We start from the raw sequence: 19,939 nt of genomic DNA, 5'->3' as shown, positions 1-19,939 counted from the left end.
CTTCAGGTGAAAAACCGTGGATCCTTTATTCCCTTGTGCAACGTGCTTGATAAAGATCGCAATGAGCGATTGAAACGTTGCACAAGGGAATAAAGGATCCACGGTTTTTCACCTGAAGTTGGAGTGCTGCCTCATCCTTTTGCTATCTATATATATATATATATATATATATATATATATATATATATATATATATACAGACATACATATACAGACATACATATACAGGTCCTTCTAAAAAAAATTGCATATTGTGATAAAGGTTATTATTTTCTGTAATGTACTGATAAACATTAGACTTTCTTATATTTTAGATTCATTGCACACAACTGAAGTAGTTCAAGCCTTTTATTGTTTTAATATTGATGATTTTGGCATACAGATCATGAAAACCCCAAATTCCTATCTTAAAAAATTAGCATATTTCATCCGACCAATAAAAGAAAAGTGTTTTTAATAAAAAAAAAAAAGTCAACCTTCAAATAATTATGTTCAGTTATGCACTCAATACTTGGTCGGGAATCCTTTTGCAGAAATGACTGCTTCAATGCGGCGTGGCATGGAGGCAATCAGCCTGTGGCACTGCTGAGGTGTTATGGAGGCCCAGGATGCTTCGATAGCGGCCTTAAGCTCATCCAGAGTGTTGGGTCTTGCGTCTCTCAACTTTCTCTTCCCAATATCCCACAGATTCTCTATGGGGTTCAGGTCAGGAGAGTTGGCAGGCCAATTGAGTAATACCATGGTCAGTAAACCATTTACCAGTGGTTTTGGCACTGTGAGCAGGTGCCAGGTCGTGCTGAAAAATGAAATCTTCATCTCCATAAAGCTTTTCAGCAGATGGAAGCATGAAGTGCTCCAAAATCTCCTGATAGCTAGCTGCATTGACCCTGCCCTTGATAAAACACAGTGGACCAACACCAGCAGCTGACATGGCACCCCAGACCATCACTGACTGTGGGTACTTGACACTGGACTTCAGGCATTTTGGCATTTCCCTCTCCCCAGTCTTCCTCCAGACTCTGGCACCTTGATTTCCGAATGACATGCAAAATTTGCTTTCATCCGAAAAAAGTACTTTGGACCACTGAGCAACAGTCCAGTGCTGCTTCTCTGTAGCCCAGGTCAGGCGCTTCTGCCGCTGTTTCTGGTTCAAAAGTGGCTTGACCTGGGGAATGCGGCACCTGTAGCCCATTTCCTGCACACGCCTGTACACGGTGGCTCTGGATGCTTCTACTCCAGACTCAGTCCACTGCTTCCGCAGGTCCCCCAAGGTCTGGAATCGGTCCTTCTCCACAATCTTCCTCAGGGTCCGGTCACCTCTTCTCGTTGTGCAGCGTTTTCTGCCACACTTTTTCCTTCCCACAGACTTCCCACTGAGGTGCCTTGATACAGCACTCTGGGAACAGCCTATTCGTTCAGAAATTTCTTTCTGTGTCTTACCCTCTTGCTTGAGGGTGTCAATGATGGCCTTCTGGACAGCAGTCAGGTCGGCAGTCTTACCCATGATTGCGGTTTTGAGTAATGAACCAGGCTGGGAGTTTTTAAAAGCCTCAGGAATCTTTTGCAGGTGTTTAGAGTTAATTAGTTGATTCAGATGATTAGGTTAATAACTCGTTTAGAGAACCTTTTCATGATATGCTAATTTTTTTAGATAGGAATTTGGGGTTTTCATGAGCTGTATGCCAAAATCATGAATATTAAAACAATAAAAGGCTTGAACTACTTCAGTTGTGTGTAATGAATGTAAAATATATGAAAGTCTAATGTTTATCAGTACATTACAGAAAATAATGAATTTTATCACAATATGCAAATTTTTTTAGAAGGACCTGTATATGGGAAAGGCTGAGGTTCAGCCTGCATTTGTGGGAGGGGCTTGAGCCTTTTTAAACCCCCACTCACCTCACCTCATCTCAGTGGGCGTTCCGGTTCTTGGATATTCACTTGCTATTGTTCGTGTGTCTCCTGGTACCTACGGTCGCCTCGTGCAGAGTTTCGTCTCTTCTGGTGGTAAGTAGGGGGGCTCTTTCGCAGGGTCCTTCCCGCCGCCTCATTCTACGGGTGCGTTCCAGCGTGGAACGCACGCGCTTCCGGCTCCCCTCCACCGCCTGTCTCCCTGTTTGCCTGGCGGCGTGGTGATAGGGAGCGCACCCGGTAGCTGGAACGGCTCTTCCATGCTGGGGGGGGTTCTCACTTGTCTGGCCGGCTCACCTCTTCCCCGACACTGCGCACGGAGGCATGCGTTCCAGAGTGCCGGTACCCGGCTGCTCCACGGGCGGCCCGGGGATGAGTCTGCACACCCCGGCATCTCCCCGACACTTCTTCCGGTGCCACTGGTGACGTCACCCGCCCCCCCCCTGGCTGGTCTCCCTGGCTGCGATGTCAGCTCAGCTTGCGTTCCACGTGGAGCACGGGCTCACGGGCAGCCGGGCCGGCCAGGGAAGGGAGAAGGGGGGGGGGGGTGGGGGGGGGTAGAGAGAGAGAGGGGGGTCAGTTCTCCTGGTGACGGCACGGTCCTGGCCCACAGGGCAGGGCCCTGGGCAAGTCCCCCATTGATTGTTCTAAACCCGCCATCAGGGCAAAGGAACTAAAAAAAAAAAAAAAACGTTTTTTCAACCAAACCCGCCATGTATAACCAGTAATGAAATATAAACCGCCATATAGAAAAAAAAAATGTTAGAAATAAAACCACCATATAGAAATCAATAACTATTCAACTGCCATATACAGTCATGTGAAAAAATTAGGACACCCTTTGAAAGCATGTGGTTTTTTGTAACATTTTTAATAAAAGGTTATTTCATCTTCGTTTCAACAATACAGAGAGATTAAAGTAATCCAACTAAACAAAGAAAACTGAAGAAAAGTCTTTTCAAGATCTTCTGTAAATGTCATTCTACAAAAATGCCTATTCTAACTGAGGAAAAAGATAGGACACCCTTGCCCCTAATAGCGAGTGTTACCTCCTTTGGCTGAAATAACTGCAGTGAGACGGTTCTTGTAGCCATCTACCAGTCTTCGACATCGGTCTGAGGAAATTTTACCCCACTCCTCAATGCAGAACTTTTTCAGCTGTGAGATGTTTGAGGGGTTTCTTGCACGTACAGCCCTTTTCAAGTCACCCCACAGCATCTCAATGGGATTCAAATCTGGACTTTGACTTGGCCATTCCAGGACTCTCCATTTCTTCTTTTTCAGCCAATCTTTGGTTGATTTACTAGTATGTTTTGGGTCATTGTCATGTTGCATGGTCCAGTTCCGCTTCAGCTTTAATTTTCTAACTGATGGTCTCACATGTTCTTCAAGCACCTTCTGATACACAGTAGAATTCATCGTGGATTCTATGATGGTGGTCTGACCAGGTCCTGCTGCAGCAAAGCAGCCCCAAACCATGACACTTCCACCTCCATGCTTCACAGTTGGTATGAGGTTCTTTTCTTGGAATGCTGTGTTTGGTTTACGCCAAACATGTCCTCTGCTGTTGTGTCCAAATAATTCAATTTTGGACTCATCTGTCCAAAGAACATTATTCCAGAAGTCCTGGTCTTTGTCAACTTTATCTCTGGCAAATGTCAGTCTGGCCTCGATGTTTCTCTTGGAAAGCAAAGGTTTCCTCCTTGCACACCTCCCATGCAAGTTAAACTTGTACAGTCTCTTTCTGATTGTAGAGGCATGTACTTCTACATCAACAGTAGCCAGAGCCTGCTGTAGTTCTCGAGATGACACTTTAGGGTTTTTGGAGACCTCTTTTAGCATCTTGCGGTCTGCTCTTGGGGTGAACTTGCTGGGGCGACCAGTCCTGGGCATGTTGGCAGTTGTTTTGAAAGCCCTCCACTTGTAGACTATCTTCCGGACAGTGGAATGGCTGATTTCAAAATCTTTTGAGATCTTTTTAAATCCCTTCCCAGACTCATAGGCTGCTACAATCTTTTTTCTGAAGTCCTCTGACAGCTCTTTTGCTCTCACCATGGTGCTCACTCTCACTTCAACAGTCAGGAGCACACCAAACTAAATGTCTGAGGTTTAAATAGGGCAAGCCTCATTCAACATGCAGAGTAACGATCTACTAATTATGTGCACCTGGTGTGATATACCTGTGTGAGATCTGAGCCAATTTAAGAGGGAATACATGTGAGGGTGTCCTATCTTTTTCCTCAGTTAGAATAGGCATTTTTGTAGAATGACATTTACAGAAGATCTTGAAAAGACTTTTCTTCAGTTTTCTTTGTTTAGTTGGATTACTTTAATCTCTCTGTATTGTTGAAACGGAGATGAAATAACCTTTTATTAAAAATGTTACAAAAAAACCACATGCTTTCAAAGGGTGTCCTAATTTTTTCACATGACTGTAGAAAAAAAAATAAAAAATTTATAAACCTGCAATATCAAAAAAAAAAAAAAAAGCAAGGGTTTGCCCGTTTCAAATACAAGGATGGGTATCCTACATAGGACCAGCCCGGCTCCATCCCACCTCGGGCACCTGGTCACACCCAGGGTTGTCTGGTCTTCCTGGTTCGCCCAGGCCACCGTGGTTTTCATGTCACTAGGTCTTTTGTCTGCTGGGCACAGTCGGGTGTCCGGTCACGGTTTGGTGGCACCTCCTTCTTTCCTGGTACGCCCCGGGTCTTCATGTTTTTCTTCTCTAACACACGGGTTCACGCACCTGTCCTTTCGACTTATTTCGAGTTTTCTAAGGGGCCGTCCTTCGGCTTCTCCCCTGGTCGTTCTTGCTTTCCGTAAACTCCTAGGTTCATGTCTTACCACTGCCCTTCGCGGGCCGCTGCTACGCGCAGCCTCTATTTCATGGCTACGCGCCTTCTCTCCTGTCAACCGCCTGGTACGCTCAGACGGCTCTCTTCGGTCAGGTGTCCGGTCCGATGCGCTCGGATGGTTACTTGGCCTTAGGGTGCGCCCCGGCCTGGCCAGTTCGCCTGGTTCCGCAGGTTGGAGGGCACCCATTTCCTCTGCACTTTCAAATGTTTTCTCGCCTATTGCTTTATTTACAGGAGTTTGTTCCCATTTCTCCGTTCCTTTCGGTCCTGTTCAGGTAAGTTCGCACTGGCACCACCTCGGCTTTAATTGTCTTCGTCTGTTCGGTTAGGCCAGGTTCGACTGAGCTGTCTCGCGAATTCTGTTACCGGTACGTGTTTCTCTGTCGTGCACCAATCCGAATTCCAGTACGTCATCTCCCTCTCGTTTTTTTTTTTTTTTCCCTTTATTTTTAGCTGCTCTGCCATGTCTCGGGCCTCGGATATGGAGGACGGCCTGTCCATCTCCGGCTCGATCATGTCAAGCCAAGCGGGTCCCTCATCCCTTCGGAGCTGGACGATCCCAAAACTGTTGGCTGAGTTAAACCGAAGAGGCATTCCGCACCCGGCCACCGCAAGGAAGGCAGAGCTATACAAACTGCTCATGACCAGCCCCAGCACCGCGGCAGTGCAGCAGGAGGCGTCGGCCATCCAGTTGTCCCTGGTGCAGCTACAGTCGACCCTAAATTCCTTGGTAGACTCGGTGGCAGATGTTCGGGCAAGGGTTTCGGAGCTTGAATCCCGGCCACCCGTGGCACCCCCGGCTCCCGTCCCGCTGATGACTCCATCCACATCGGGTTGGCTGGCTACAGGTACACCAAGACCCATTCCACAAGTGTCCCCCTCTCACTTGATAACCTCAAGAGAGACATCCTGGCGGGAAAAGATGTCAATCTGGCATCAATCCTCATTGCCGCTCAAGATGTACCTGAGAATCGGGTCATCAACTGTGGCGATGTGTCTGTGGTCCTTCGGGCCAAGGACTCACGGCTCAACCGCAAGTTGACCATCCCGGAATTTGTTCTGGCTTTCAGCCTCTTCAGGGACATCGTCTGCACCGCGCAGCCGGAGAGAAGAGAGGAGCTGGACAGCTATTTATACCTGGTCACTGACCTGGGGCACAAGTATGGTGGGTCGGCCTTCTATGACTACCACCGTTCCTTTGCAGCTAAGGCAGCGGCAGCTCTGGCCCAGTTCCAGTATGTCACCAGCTGGTCCTTGATTGACACGGAGCTCTTCTGCCGTCACTTCGCTGGCCTCAGGGCTCCCAACTGTGCGACGTGTCAATCGATCTTCCACTCCTCTGAATGGTGCCCTAATACCGCACACCCATCTCAGGATAGGGCCATCCCGGGGACCTCCGGGTCATTTCCATCCAACCCCTCCACGGACAAGCTCGGCAGACCTATTGTCTACTTAGGGAAGAGCCAGGTCTGCAATACCTTTAATTCAGGGGGGTGCGCATATGCCAGCTGCAGGTCACTCCATGTCTGCTCCCTGTGCTTCAGGGCCCACCCACGGTCCGCCTGCCCAAAAAAGTCTTCCAAAGGGTCCTGACTAGCGGACATCAACGTGGACCTCTTGGCGGCACTCCTTCGCGATCACCACGATCAGGATTTTTGTGGCGTTCCTGTTGGCAGGCTTCCGCCAGGGGTTCCACACAGGGCTCATCACTCTGCCACAAGTGCCCTGGGAGGGCAGGAATCTGCTGTCCTCCACCCTGGACCCTTCAGCAACTAGCGAGTTGCTCCAGTCGGAGGTAGCCAAGGGGTTTCTCATAGGCCCGTTCCCGCGCATCCCATTTTTCTCTTGGTGTATTAACCCCATCGGCTTAGTGGCAAAGAAGAACACCAATAAAAAAAAGATTGATTTATGATCTGTCCACCCCTCATGTTTCCGGCATTCCTAGCCTTAATTCCCTGATTCCCTCGGAAGAATTTTCCATGCGTTACTCCTCAGTGGACGACGCAATTCAGGCCATCCTGTTGCATGGTTGACATCGCAGATGCGTTTAAACTCCTCCCCATCCTACCGCAGTTGTGGCAGTTCTACGGCATCGAGTGGGCCGGGCAGTATTTTTTCACCAACAGGCTCACGTTTGGATCCAAGAGTAGCCCATGGTTATTCGACCAGCTGGCCAAGGCGCTACATTGGATCCTGATCCATCACGGGGGCCTCCGGTCAGTCATCCACTACCTCGATGACTTTCTAGTTGTCGAGGATCCGCAAGGCGGGTCCGGGCATTCTCACCATCCTCCTCGGGATGTTAGCCAGTCTGGCTGTTCCGATTGCTGAGTCAAAGACTCAGGGTCCCGCCACGAGAGTCTTGTTCTTGGGCATCGTCCTGGATTCGGTTCTATTGCAGGCCAGCCTACCAGAGGAGAAGCTCACTCAGTGTCGGGAGGTCATTTTCCATGCGGCAGCCACGGGGTGCCTCACTAGAGTAGAGTTGCAGTCTCTTCTGGGGCGGCTCAATTTTGCCTCCAGGATTATGCCCCAGGGGAGAACCTTCGTGTCAAGGCTGCTCCAGCTTCTTCCCTCGGCACCCGAACAGAACAGCATCATCCGGTTGGACGGCCTGGCCATGTGGGAGTTGTTCCTGTCCCGATGGAACGGCGTCTCCTTTTTTGTATCGCCTTGGTCTCCCTCCTGCCCGACCATTTTTTCAGACGCGGCTGCATCTTGCGGCTACGCGGCCATTTGGGGTTCCCAGTGGCTAGCGGATCGTTGGCCCAATACCATCTTAGAGGAGGCTGAATCCATCCGCACCTCCTCCCTGTTGGAGTTGTACCCCATCGTGGCAGCTGCTCAGGCATGGGGTCACCTCTGGGCTAACTTGCCGGTGATGTTTGTGACAGATAACCAGGCCTTGGTTGACATCTTGGCCAAGGGCAGGGCCAAGTCCCCCAAGATCATGGCGCTTTTACGCCAGCTGGTTTGGCTGGCCCTGTCACACAACTTCCACATGCATTGTAGCCACATCCCGGGTGAGAAGAATGTGGCAGCCGACAAGCTGTCTAGATTTAATTTCGAACTCCTTTTCCAGGTCATGCCGGAGGCCGAGCCGCTCAGATATCCCACCCCGCCTTTCAGTTCCCTGACAATGGACTAGACATGCTCGTCTCTTCAGCAAGGGACCTGGCGCAGCAGTCCCTTGCCCCCAACACGGCCAGGAACTATGTTTCAGGCCTGAGAACTTTCCAGGAGTTTTCGCGTCTGCACCCGCAGGCTGGCCTGGCGGACATTCCTTACATCATGGCCTTCATCGCCCATTGTCACCACCAGTTACACCTCCTACAACACCATTAAGTTGTACCTGGCGGGCGTCCAACACCACACTATGCTCCGCAACCCAGGGGGTGGGTCCATTTTTTCTGCGCACGCAATCAAGGCCACCTTGCGAGGGGTCCAGAAGGGTGGGTCCAATCCCCCGTCCCGCAGGCAGGGCGTCACGAGGGAGATGTTCCGGAAATTGTCTTCAGCCCTGGATGGTGCTCCTTTTGGGCCCTTCTCCAGCTTAATTATTAAAGCGGCCATGTACTTAGCCTTTTACGGCTTCCTTAGGCCAGGCGAGTTCTCGTGCAGTACGGCAGGACGGTGCAGTCTGCACAGAGAGCAGCTGGTGCGGGATGTTGACCATTACGTGCTGAAGATAATTACCACCAAAAGTAGTCAAACAGGCCCCCGGTGGAGGTTCAGTTTTTCCCCACTGGTAATGAATGGTGCCCGGTACAGGTGTTTGACCAGCTCATCCTCGCCCTCCGGGATGCGCCACCTCACAGCCCTCTGCTACCCCATCTCAAGGGAGCTCTCACCACGGCGCAATTTATCAGCCACATCCGCACGGTTGCTGCTGGCTTAGGATTAGACTCGGGCGCTATATCCGGTCATTCCTTCCGCATTAGGGGAGCCTCCGCGGCTTCCCGTGGGGGGTCCCCGCCCACGTCATCCAAAAGATGGGGAGATGGCGGTCGTCTTGCTTCACCAGATACATACCTAACCCACAGGTGGAGATTTCGCAGGCGTTTCGGTCATTGGTGTTATAAGGTAATAAAGTCTTGCACCTTAACTATATCGTTGTCATTTTTGCCCCCTTTTAGGCTACTCTCATATCCAGCTCCAGGCACACCCCAGCCGGTTTAGGTTCCAGGCAGGCGTGCTGCCCAAGTTCGTATTTATCCTTGACCACAAGTTGGTAAGGCTGAGGTTCAGCCTGCATTTGTGGGAGGGGCTTGAGCCTTTTTAAACCCCCCACTCACCTCATCTCAGTGGGCGTTCCGGTTCTTGGACCCACCCACCCATTCCCTTGATTTCAAGGGTCCTCCTTAGGGTAGCCCCCTTTTAGGCTACTCTCATACCCGGCTCCAGGCACACCCCAGCCGGTTAAAATGAGAAAAGACAAGCAAAACGAGGAAACGAGGCACACATTCAGATCTACATATGCACGAGCGGACTTGACATTTCTGGGGCCCCAAGTAAAGTTATGTCTGGGTGGCCATAATCAAGACAGGAATCACTATTCCCGACAGCTGTTTCATCTTTGTCCGCAACTATCTGCGACCTTAGAACACAGATACACTGATAAAGGCATATTTCACTTGGACACTACATACAGCACTACATACCTCTTACATGCAGTGACATCTCTGAAGCAGAAGTTCTTTCCTCATCTTCTCCATTTGCACCAGACCGCTATGACAAATTATTTAAGCTACCCAAACATCTTAGTTCCTCATTTTTCATCACAACATCCCCACTCCTGTTTCCCCAACAGTGTTATCCTGCTGCTACCTGCAATAATGTCCCTGCTGTGCTCGCCACTACTATACTTATTCCTCAAAGTGCTCCCAAAAGTCTGACCAATAGTAACAATTCTCTGAGTACCCTCATTAGTAATAATGCCCCTACAGTGATAATGCTCAAGAGTTATTAGTATTATAATTAGTATTAGTAATAGTGCCCTCAATATTGTGCCTAATAATAATGATACCCCCACAAACCCCCCAGCAGTAATAATGCTGTTATAATACACCCGATATTAAATATTGCCCATTCTAGTGGCCCCAGTATTATAACTATATCTGTACAGTTGGTACAAGTTATACATCTTCTTGTATATAGTGATATGGAACATGCTGGTAGAACCTGAGCATCTTCTGTATATAATTATACACTACTCGGATGAACCTAAAATGCACAACTTGCTGTTCTCTAACCAGTAGGGGCGTACATAGAAATTATGGGGCCCCATGGCAAAACTCAGTATTAGGCCCCTCCCTCCCCGCACAAATATAAAGTACAATTTAAGTAACTATATATACAGTACAGACCAAAAGTTTGGACACGCCTTCTCATTCAGAGTTATCTTTATTTTCATGACAATGAAAATTGTAGATTCACACTGAAGGCATCAAAACTATGAATTAACACATGTGGAATTATATACATAACAAAAAAGTGTGAAACATCTGAAAATATGTCATATTCTAGGTTCTTCAAAGTAGCCACCTTTTGCTTTGATTACTGCTTTGCACACTCTTTGCATTCTCTTGATGAGCTTCAAGAGGTAGTCACCTGAAATGGTCTTCCAACAGTCTTGAAGGAGTTCCCAGAGATGCTTAGCACTTGTTGGCCCTTTTGCCTTCACTCTGCGGTCCAGCTCACCCCAAACCATCTCGATTGGGTTCAGGTCCGGTGCCTGTGGAGGCCAGGTCATCTGGTGCAGCACCCCATCACTCTCCTTCATGGTCAAATAGCCCTTACACAGCCTGGAGGTGTGTTTGGGGTCATTGTTCTGTTGAAAAATAAATGATGGTCCAACTAAACGCAAACCGGATGGAATAGCATGCCGCTGCAAGATGCTGTGGTAGCCATGCTGGTTCAGTATGCCTTCAATTTTGAATAAATTCCCAACAGTGTCACCAGCAAAGTACCATCACACCTCCTCCTCTATGCTTCACGGTGGTAACCAGGCATGTAGAGGCCATCTGTTCACCTTTTCTGCGTCGCACAAAAACACGGTGGTTGGAACCAAAGATCTCAAATTTGGACTCATCAGACCAAAGCACAGATTTCCACTGGTCTCATGTCCATTCCTTGTGTTCTTTAGCCCAAACAAGTCTCTTCTGCTTGTTGCCTGTCCTTAGCAGTGGTTTCCTAGCATTAGGCGGGGCTGACCAATTCATGTGCATAACAAAACCCAAGGTGCATATTAAAATATATAACGACTATATAAACTGACTATGGTCTCTGCTGCACTGTACCGTATTTTTCACCCTATAAGATGCACCTAGTTTTAGAGCAGAACAATAAGAAAAAAAAAAAATTCATTACACCTCAGGTCAGACCAGCAATCAGACCCCCAATGTTAATCAGACCTCAGATCAGACCCCCAAACCTTTAGCCATCTATTAGCCCCCAATGTCCGCCATAAACCCCCCCCCCCCAATGTCAGCCATAAACCTCCTCAATGTCAGCCATAAACCCCCCATTAGCCCCTCATGTCAGCCATAAGCCCCCATTAGCCCCTCATGTCAGCCATAAGCCCCCCTTAGCCCCTCATGTCAGCCATAAGCCCCCCTTAGCCCCTCATGTCAGCCCAATGTCCCCCATTAGCCCCTCATGTCTGCCCAATGTCCCCCATTAGCCCCTCAGGTCTGCCCAATGTCCCCCAGGTCAGCCATCAGCCCCCAGTGCAAATAAAATAAAAAAAAACACTTACCTCTCCTGCTCCTGGTCACCATCGCGATCCTCTTCATTCATTCTGCTGTTGGCTGTGTATCGCGGCGCACAGTGTGAGGTCACAGAGCGACCTCACGCTGTGCGCAGCCCTGCACAGCCGATAGCTGAGCCGAGGACCAGGAAGTGGTGAGTACAGATCCTTCACCACTTCCTGGTCCTTCTGTACTAATGAAGCGCTTCCATAATGGAAGCGCTTCATTAATACAGCGTTAAAGACGGCCCTGATCACCGCGGCCCGGCAAACCATCCTCCGCGGCCCGGCGGTTGGGGACCGCTGTGCTAGATGACCTGCAAGGGTACCTGACCACACCACCAGGCACAGGCGTCATCTACGCTGGACGAGGAGCCAAAAGGCCTCAGTGATGTTCACGGATGAAATTCAATTCACGCCGAGCAGAAATGATGGCCACCAACGATGTTGGAGATGTCAAAGAGAGCGCTATGCATCAGACACCCACTGTTGTAACCAGACGAGCCTTTGGTGGTGGTGGTGTTACAGTGTGGGCAGGTGTGTCTAGTCAGTACAGAACTGCCCTACACTGTGTGAATGGTACAGTGACAAGCCCGTACTACTTGAATAACATAATCAATCCAGTCATTGTGCCTCTGCATGAACAACACAGGCCTAATTTCATCTTCATGGACGACAATGCGCCAGCTCATTGAGGTTGCATCATAGGTAATGGCTGCTGGAGACTGGGGTATCTGCAACATTTGTCGCACCAATGTCGCGCAACGATTTTTATAATGGCAGTCTATGGTGTCGCACTGCAACATGCTGTGACTGCAACAGTCGCAGAAAAATCCATCTCGAATGGATTTTTTTTACGACTGTCACGTAGCAGTCGCAGCATGTTGATGTGCGACACCATAGACTGCCATTATAAATATTGATGCGTGACATCGGTGCGACAAATGTCATGTAGACCAAGCCTAAGTCGACTTGTGAACAGCAGGAGACGTTGTCAAGCTGTAATTAATGCTCAAGGCCACATGACAAGTTAAGCCTCATTCATATGTCAGTGTTTGGTCAGTGATTTCCATCAGTGATTGTGAGCCAAAACCGGGATTGGAGCCTCCACAGACAAAAGGTATAAGGGAAAGATCTGCACCTGTTCTGTGTTTAGAGCCGCACCTGGTTTTGGCTGAAAATCACTGACTGAACACTGACGTGTGAATGAGGCATTATTGACATTTTTGTGGGGGTATACCCACCACTGGTGTTGGCTTTTGTTGAAATAAATTTCATGATATATCATCACTGTAGCATGAACATTTTACCCTTTCCATACATTTGACCCAAAAGCCAAATATCCCTATTTGTGAGTAATTATACTGTATATATACACTGCTCAAAAAATAAATAAAGGGAACACTAAAATACCACATCCTAGATCTCAATGAATGAAATATTCATGTTGCAAATCTTTATCTAATATAATCTGCACCGTTGCATTTACAATCACGAAATTTGGCACACAGGTACATCAGGGAAGGTTTTAGACCGGCTCTCTAGCACGTAACGTTCCTGAGATATTCCCCAAAAAATGCATTAGCCAATAGAAGACTGGTCACATGACCCTTATCAGCCTATAGAAGCTCGCAGGCCCCTAGTCTCCACATACACATAGTTTTACACCAGGTTTCCATAAGAACCCAACCATTTTTCTTCACTGCTGTAGGTCAGCTTTAAAGGGGCAGGGCGCTGTGGATGACACTGTTAAGGGAGCGGAGTGCTGTGGAGGTCACAGTTAAGGGGGCAGGTAGGGTGGGCATTCAGGCCACCCTCAAAAGATGGACTTAACAACCACGCCCCTAGGTCCCGCTAAGGCACGCCCCTGACCTGGTTAGGCCACGCCCCTGTAGTGTACGGGAGAGTAATACCCCGTCACTACAGAAGGGTCACTTGGGTATTGTCGTTCCCCCTGTATTTTTGGGGAGGTTGGTATAGAATATCTTATAATGTCATGCTATGTATTTTCCTGTTACTGTGAAACGTGCATTTGCAGGCCGGCTAGGGTGTAGTTCCAGCTCTGAGTCACTAGAGGGAGCTAGGGAACCCTAGGTTATATAAGGCCCAGTCAGGAAGTAGTAGCAGGAGTCAGACAGTGGGAGCAGAGGTCAGAAATGATCCTGTGTCTGTGTGAAGGCCAGGCTATGGGCCTGTGAGAGCATAGCAGGCCTGAAGCCTGCCGACTAGGAGAGGGTAGTAAAGGCCCTGTAACCGGGTTCCGGATCCAAGGAGAAGGTTCCCCTCCTGAGTCATCATCCGTTCAGATGAAACAGCATAAGTAAGCCATCAGCCAAGACACAGAATACCACAGAGGCCGATCAGATAAAGCAAGAGGTACTCAAGATAACAGAGGAGGTACTAGATAAGGACAGCTTCAAGGGTACGCCAGATAAAGGGCATTAGACCTTGGAGAAAAAGTCACATGTGTCAGGACCAGTCAGGAATAGTGTGCAAGCCGCCTGTACTGCATCTCCTGCAATCAACACTCTGTATTATACATTGCTAAGACCGGCCATTCTGTAATTCCAAGAACCACCTGTATTCTTATAGAAAACCAACTGTCTTTCATGGAACGGCGCCTCCAACTGCATCCAGGTATTATTACCGCTGATATTCAGTAAAGTTCCAGTTTTTGTTGGCTACCCTATGCTTGCTTCATTCTTTTATAACATCATACACGGCGTGTCACCGTTTAATTGACACTGGCGTCACGAACTTTGAACTACCTGCCTGTTCCAGCATTCGCCCCGATTTGAAGACGACAGTGGATCCCAGGTTAGTGGTCAATCTGCACTACAAAGCCCAGCATACATTACTGACCCCCTGGGACACTGCATCGCTCTTTTTGGCGTCACGAACAGGATCCGCATACTTCTGAAGTGCAGAGAAGTGTGAACTGTGTGCTTTAACTATTCCACCACCGTATTACAAAGACTGTAACCTTTATTCCTAACTTGTGGATTACAATTGTGCCTGGGAGGAATCAGAGACGCTGTACTGTGTTGCGCTACCCCCAGAGAGAAAATCGCATTTGTGGACTGTGTTTTATTGGACTTTTCATCATCCTGCTTGCTGTCAGTGAATTGCGGCATCAGGACCCTTAAAATGGCCGCCGACGCCATGAGGCTTTTTACTGCGCCATCAGGATGTGCAGAGGCGCGAAGATTTGGCGCCGAAACCTTCCCAGAAGAAGGAGGAGACGATTGCCCTGGAGCGCCACCCACCTTGAGGAGTGATGACGTGGCTGAGTTCCTTGGTGAGTTACGCCTGGAAGGCGGGCCTCAGATTGAGGTAGACCGGCCCCGTGTGTGGGAGGAGTCAGTGTCGACTCTGCAGCCAGTGAGTGAAGAGATGGCGTACGCGGAAGAGCCGGAGTTCGAGACCACGTGCGCCGAGGCCTCGTGCGAGTGGGGCGCCACTCCACCGGACTTTCCTGAGTTGGGGCCATGGGACCCTCTAGCCTGGACGGCCACCCCCGGGGCCCAGGCCATGGACTTGAGCATCACCCGTCCTGAGTCCCCACCGAGCCGTCGCCGGCACGCAGAATGGCCGGCTATTATGGAAGAATTGAGAGCCGCGGTGGCTAAAAAGAACACCAGCCGGAAAAAGCGGTTTGAAGAAATGGCCAAGTCCATACAAGGAGACTCCTTTCCGGGTAAGCCCCAGCTAGAAAGGCGCCGCGGGATCGTGGTGTCCTTTGATAAGGAAAAAGGCTACGGGTTTATCCAGGAGTTGGGGACTGGCCGGGACTTCTATGTAAACCGGCGATCGGTGAAGCGGCACTACCTCCCGGAGCATCTCCATAATCTAACTGTGGGAGAGATCGTTGAGTACACCCCCGCCGAAAGTCTAAGGGGTCCCTACGCCACCGCAGTGACTCGCCCGAAGGCGCCGGCTGAGACCTGGGACTCTGAGAAAGAGAGGACAGATCCAGGTTGAGACAGAGGGAGCGCAAGTGGAACAGGCCCGAACCACCCATCTGCATAGCCAGGCGTACCTCAGTCCCGACGTTTTCTGGGAGCCCATCGTGCTGCAGGGGCTGGAGGAACGATATCCCCCTCCGGATGCGGTGAGACGTGAGGAAGAGAAGGAGCGGCAGGACAGCTGCCGGCGGGCAGAGGAATGTGCTGAGGCCCGGCGCCAAGCAGCAGCTGCCACCGTTACCCCAGCGGCCACAGTCCCTGAACCTCCGGTAGCTCCGACCACCTGCACTAAAGCTGAACTAGAGGCCCAACGTAAGAGGGTGTATTGGGTGGCGGACCTCGGCTGCGCTGGAGGCGTGCGGTGGTTCCCGTTTCCTAGGACGGATGCCGAAATGGAGGCCATGAAAGACAAGCCTCCCCCTCTAAAGATTGTCAGAGGGGACGGTTTCCAATGTGGCCGGCCTTGCCAGAACAATTGCTGCAGGTTCCCGTACGTCGACTCATCATCCGAGGAAGAATATGACACTCGCCTGTGAGTACTCCTGTCCTCATGTCCGTCTCCTTAATGGCCGTTTTGTCCCTCCAGTTGGCAGAGCTGGTCAAGCTCGCTGCCAGTTACACACGGCCGGTGGCATCCTAACTGAATAATGTGCCACTGTTATACCACTGCTTCCAGCTGCCCTTGTTATGTTTGGGACATCCGGTCTGCTGCTATTATCCCAGTTGTGCCTTAAAGTTTTTGCACAAATTTTCCCTTTTTACCCCCATTTCAGGTTGAAAAGACATTTTTATGTCAGCACTATTTTAAAGGGTAAGCAGGACTTGCCAGGATAACAAGGCCCTGGTATTGTCAGAGTCCTGTATTGTCATTTTATATATGTGCTGCTGACAGTATTTAATAACCGTTTTTTTTTATTCAAGTATATGTGCCCAGAGATGGACTTCCTATGTGCAAGCCTCTGAGAGGTTAATTTATTATGGACTTATTTATTGTCATGGACTATCCTGGTTCTTTAAACATCCGCTGTGCCAGGTCAGCGCCCCCGTTCCACTCACTATCCTGTGAAAAAGAGAACGACGCCCCTTGTCACCAGACTTCACCTTTGCCAATTGGGTCTGATAAGAGTGTAATGACATATATGTATGTATGCATGTGTCTTTCTCTATTTCAGGTCATGATTCCAGTTGGGCGGGCCCTGATGGAGTACGAGGTCGTACTCAGCTTAAAGCAGCGGGGTATGTAGTGTACGGGAGAGTAATACCCCGTCACTACAGAAGGGTCACTTGGGTATTGTCGTTCCCCCTGTATTTATGGGGAGGTTGGTATAGAATATCTTGTCAATGTACTGCTATGTATTTTCCTGTTACTGTGAAACGTGCATGTGCAGGCCGGCTAGGGTGTCAGTCCAGCTCTGAGTCACTAGAGGGAGCTAGGGAACCCTAGGTTATATAAGGCCCAGTCAGGAAGTAAGTAGCAGGAGTCAGACAGTGGGAGCAGAGGTCAGAAATGATCCTGTGTCTGAGTGAAGGCCAGGCTATGGGCCTGTGAGAGCATAGCAGGCCTGAAGCCTGCCGACTAGGAGAGGGTAGTAAAGGCCCTGTAACCGGGTTCCGGATCCAAGGAAAAGGTTCCCCTCCTGAGTCATCATCCGTTTAGCTGAAGCAGCATAAGCTAAGCCACCAGCCAAGACACAGAATACCACAGAGGCCGATCAGATAAAGCAAGAGGTACTCAAGATAACAGAGGAGGTACTAGATAAGGACAGCTTCAAGGGTACGCCAGATAAAGGGCATTAGACCTTGGAGAGAAAGTCACATTGTGTCAGGACCAGTCAGGAATAGTGTGCAAGCCGCCTGTACTGCATCTCCTGCAATCAACACTCTGTATTATGCATTGCTAAGACCGGCCATTCTGTAATTCCAAGAACCACCTGTATTCTTATGGAAAACCAACCGTCTTTCATGGAACGACGCTTCCAACTGCGTCCATGTATTATTATTGCTGATATTCAGTAAAAGTTCCAGTTTTTGTTGGCTATCCTGTGCTTGCTTCGTTCTTCTACAATACCATACACGGCGTGTCACCGTTTAATTGACACTGGCGTCACGAACTGTTAAATACCTGCCTGTTCCAGTATTTGCCCCAATTGAAGACGACAGTGGATCCCAGGTTAGTGAGTCAATCTGCACTACAAAGCCCAGCATACACTACTGACCCCCTGGGACACTGCATCGCTCTTTTTGGCGTCACGAACAGGATCCGCATACTTCTACAGTGCAGAGAAGTGTGAACTGTGTGCTTTAATTATTCCACCACCGTATTGCAAAGACTGTAACCTTTATTTCCAAACCTGTGGATTACAATTGTGCCTGGGAGGAATCAGAGACGCTGTACTGTGTTGCGCTACCCCCAGAGAGAAAATCGTATTTGTGGACTGTGTTTTATTGGACTTTTCATCATCCTGCTTGCTGTCAGTGAATTGCAGCATCAGGACACCTAAAATGGCCGCCGACGCCATGAGGCTTTTTACTGCGCCATCAGGATGTGCAGAGGCGCGAATATTTGGCGCCGAAACCTTCCAAGAAGAAGGAGGAGACGATTGCCCTGGAGCGCCACCCACCTTGAGGAGTGACGACGCGGCTGACTACCTTGAAGAGTTACGCCTGGGAGGCGGGCCTCAGATTGAGGTAGACCGGCCCAGTGTGTGGGAGGAGTCAGTGTCGACTCTGCAGCCAGTGAGTGAAGAGATGGCGTACGCGGAAGAGCCGGAGTTCGAGACCACGTGCGCCGAGGCCTCGTGCGAGTGGGGCGCCACTCCACCGGACTTTCCTGAGTTGGGGCCATGGGACCCTCTAGCCTGGACGGCCACCCCCTGGGCCCAGGCCATGGACTTGAGCATCACCCGTCCTCAGTCCCCACCGATCCGTCGCCGGCACGCAGAATGGCCGGCTATTATGGAAGAATTGAGAGCCGCGGTGGCTAAAAAGAACACCAGCCGGAAAAAGCGGTTTGAAGAAATGGCCAAGTCCATACAAGGAGACTCCTTTCCGGGTAAGCCCCAGCTAGAAAGGCGCCGCGGGATCGTGGTGTCCTTTGATAAAGGAAAAAGGCTACGGGTTTATCCAGGAGTTGGGGACTGGCCGGGACTTCTATGTAAACCGGCGATCGGTGAAGCGGCACTACCTCCCGGAGCATCTCCATAATCTGACTGTGGGAGAGATCGTGAGTACACCCCCGCCGAAAGTCTACGGGGTCCCCTACGCCACCGCAGTGACTCGCCCGAAGGCGCCGGCTGAGACCTGGGACTCTGAGAAAGAGAGGACAGATCCAGGTTGAGACAGAGGGAGCGCAAGTGGAACAGGCCCGAACCACCCATCTGCATAGCCAGGCGTACCTCAGTCCCGACGTTTTCTGGGAGCCCATCGTGCTGCAGGGGCTGGAGGAACGATATCCCCCTCCGGATGCGGTGAGACGTGAGGAAGAGAAGGAGCGGCAGGATAGCTTGCCGGCGGGCAGAGGAATGTGCTGAGGCCCGGCGTCAAGCAGCAGCTGCCACCGTTACCCCAGCGGCCACAGTCCCTGAACCTCCGGTAGCTCCGACCACCTGCACTAAAGCTGAACTAGAGGCCCAACGTAAGAGGGTGTATTGGGTGGCGGACCTCGGCTGCGCTGGAGGCGTGCGGTGGTTCCCGTTTCCTAGGACGGAGGCCGAAATGGAGGCCATGAAAGACAAGCCTCCCCCTCTAAAGATTGTCAGAGGGGATGGTTTCCAGATGTGGCCGGCCTTGCCAGAGCAAGTTGCTTGCAAGGTTCCCGTACATCGACTCGTCATCAGAGGAAGAATTGACACTCGCCTGTGAGTACTCCTGTCCTCATGTCCGTCTCCTTAATGGCCGTTTTGTCCCTCCAGTTGGCAGAGCTGGTCAAGCTCGCTGCCAGTTACACACGGCCGGTGGCATCCTAACTGAATAATGTGCCACTGTTATACCACTGCTTCCAGCTGCCCTTGTTATGTTTGGGACATCCGGTCTGCTGCTATTATCCCAGTTGTGCCTTAAAGTTTTTGCACAAATTTTCCCTTTTTACCCCCATTTCAGGTTGAAAAGACATTTTTATGTCAGCACTATTTTAAAGGGTAAGCAGGACTTGCCAGGATAACAAGGCCCTGGTATTGTCAGAGTCCTGTATTGTCATTTTATATATGTGCTGCTGACAGTATTTAATAACCGTTTTTTTTTATTCAAGTATATGTGCCCAGAGATGGACTTCCTATGTGCAAGCCTCTGAGAGGTTAATTTATTATGGACTTATTTATTGTCATGGACTATCCTGGTTCTTTAAACATCCGCTGTGCCAGGTCAGCGCCCCCGTTCCACTCACTATCCTGTGAAAAAGAGAACGACGCCCCTTGTCACCAGACTTCACCTTTGCCAATTGGGTCTGATAAGAGTGT

This window comes from Bufo gargarizans, chromosome 6 (assembly GCF_014858855.1).
Source record: "Bufo gargarizans isolate SCDJY-AF-19 chromosome 6, ASM1485885v1, whole genome shotgun sequence".
In the NCBI taxonomy this organism is placed as follows: domain Eukaryota; kingdom Metazoa; phylum Chordata; class Amphibia; order Anura; family Bufonidae; genus Bufo; species Bufo gargarizans.
This window is presented reverse-complemented; position numbering follows the sequence as displayed.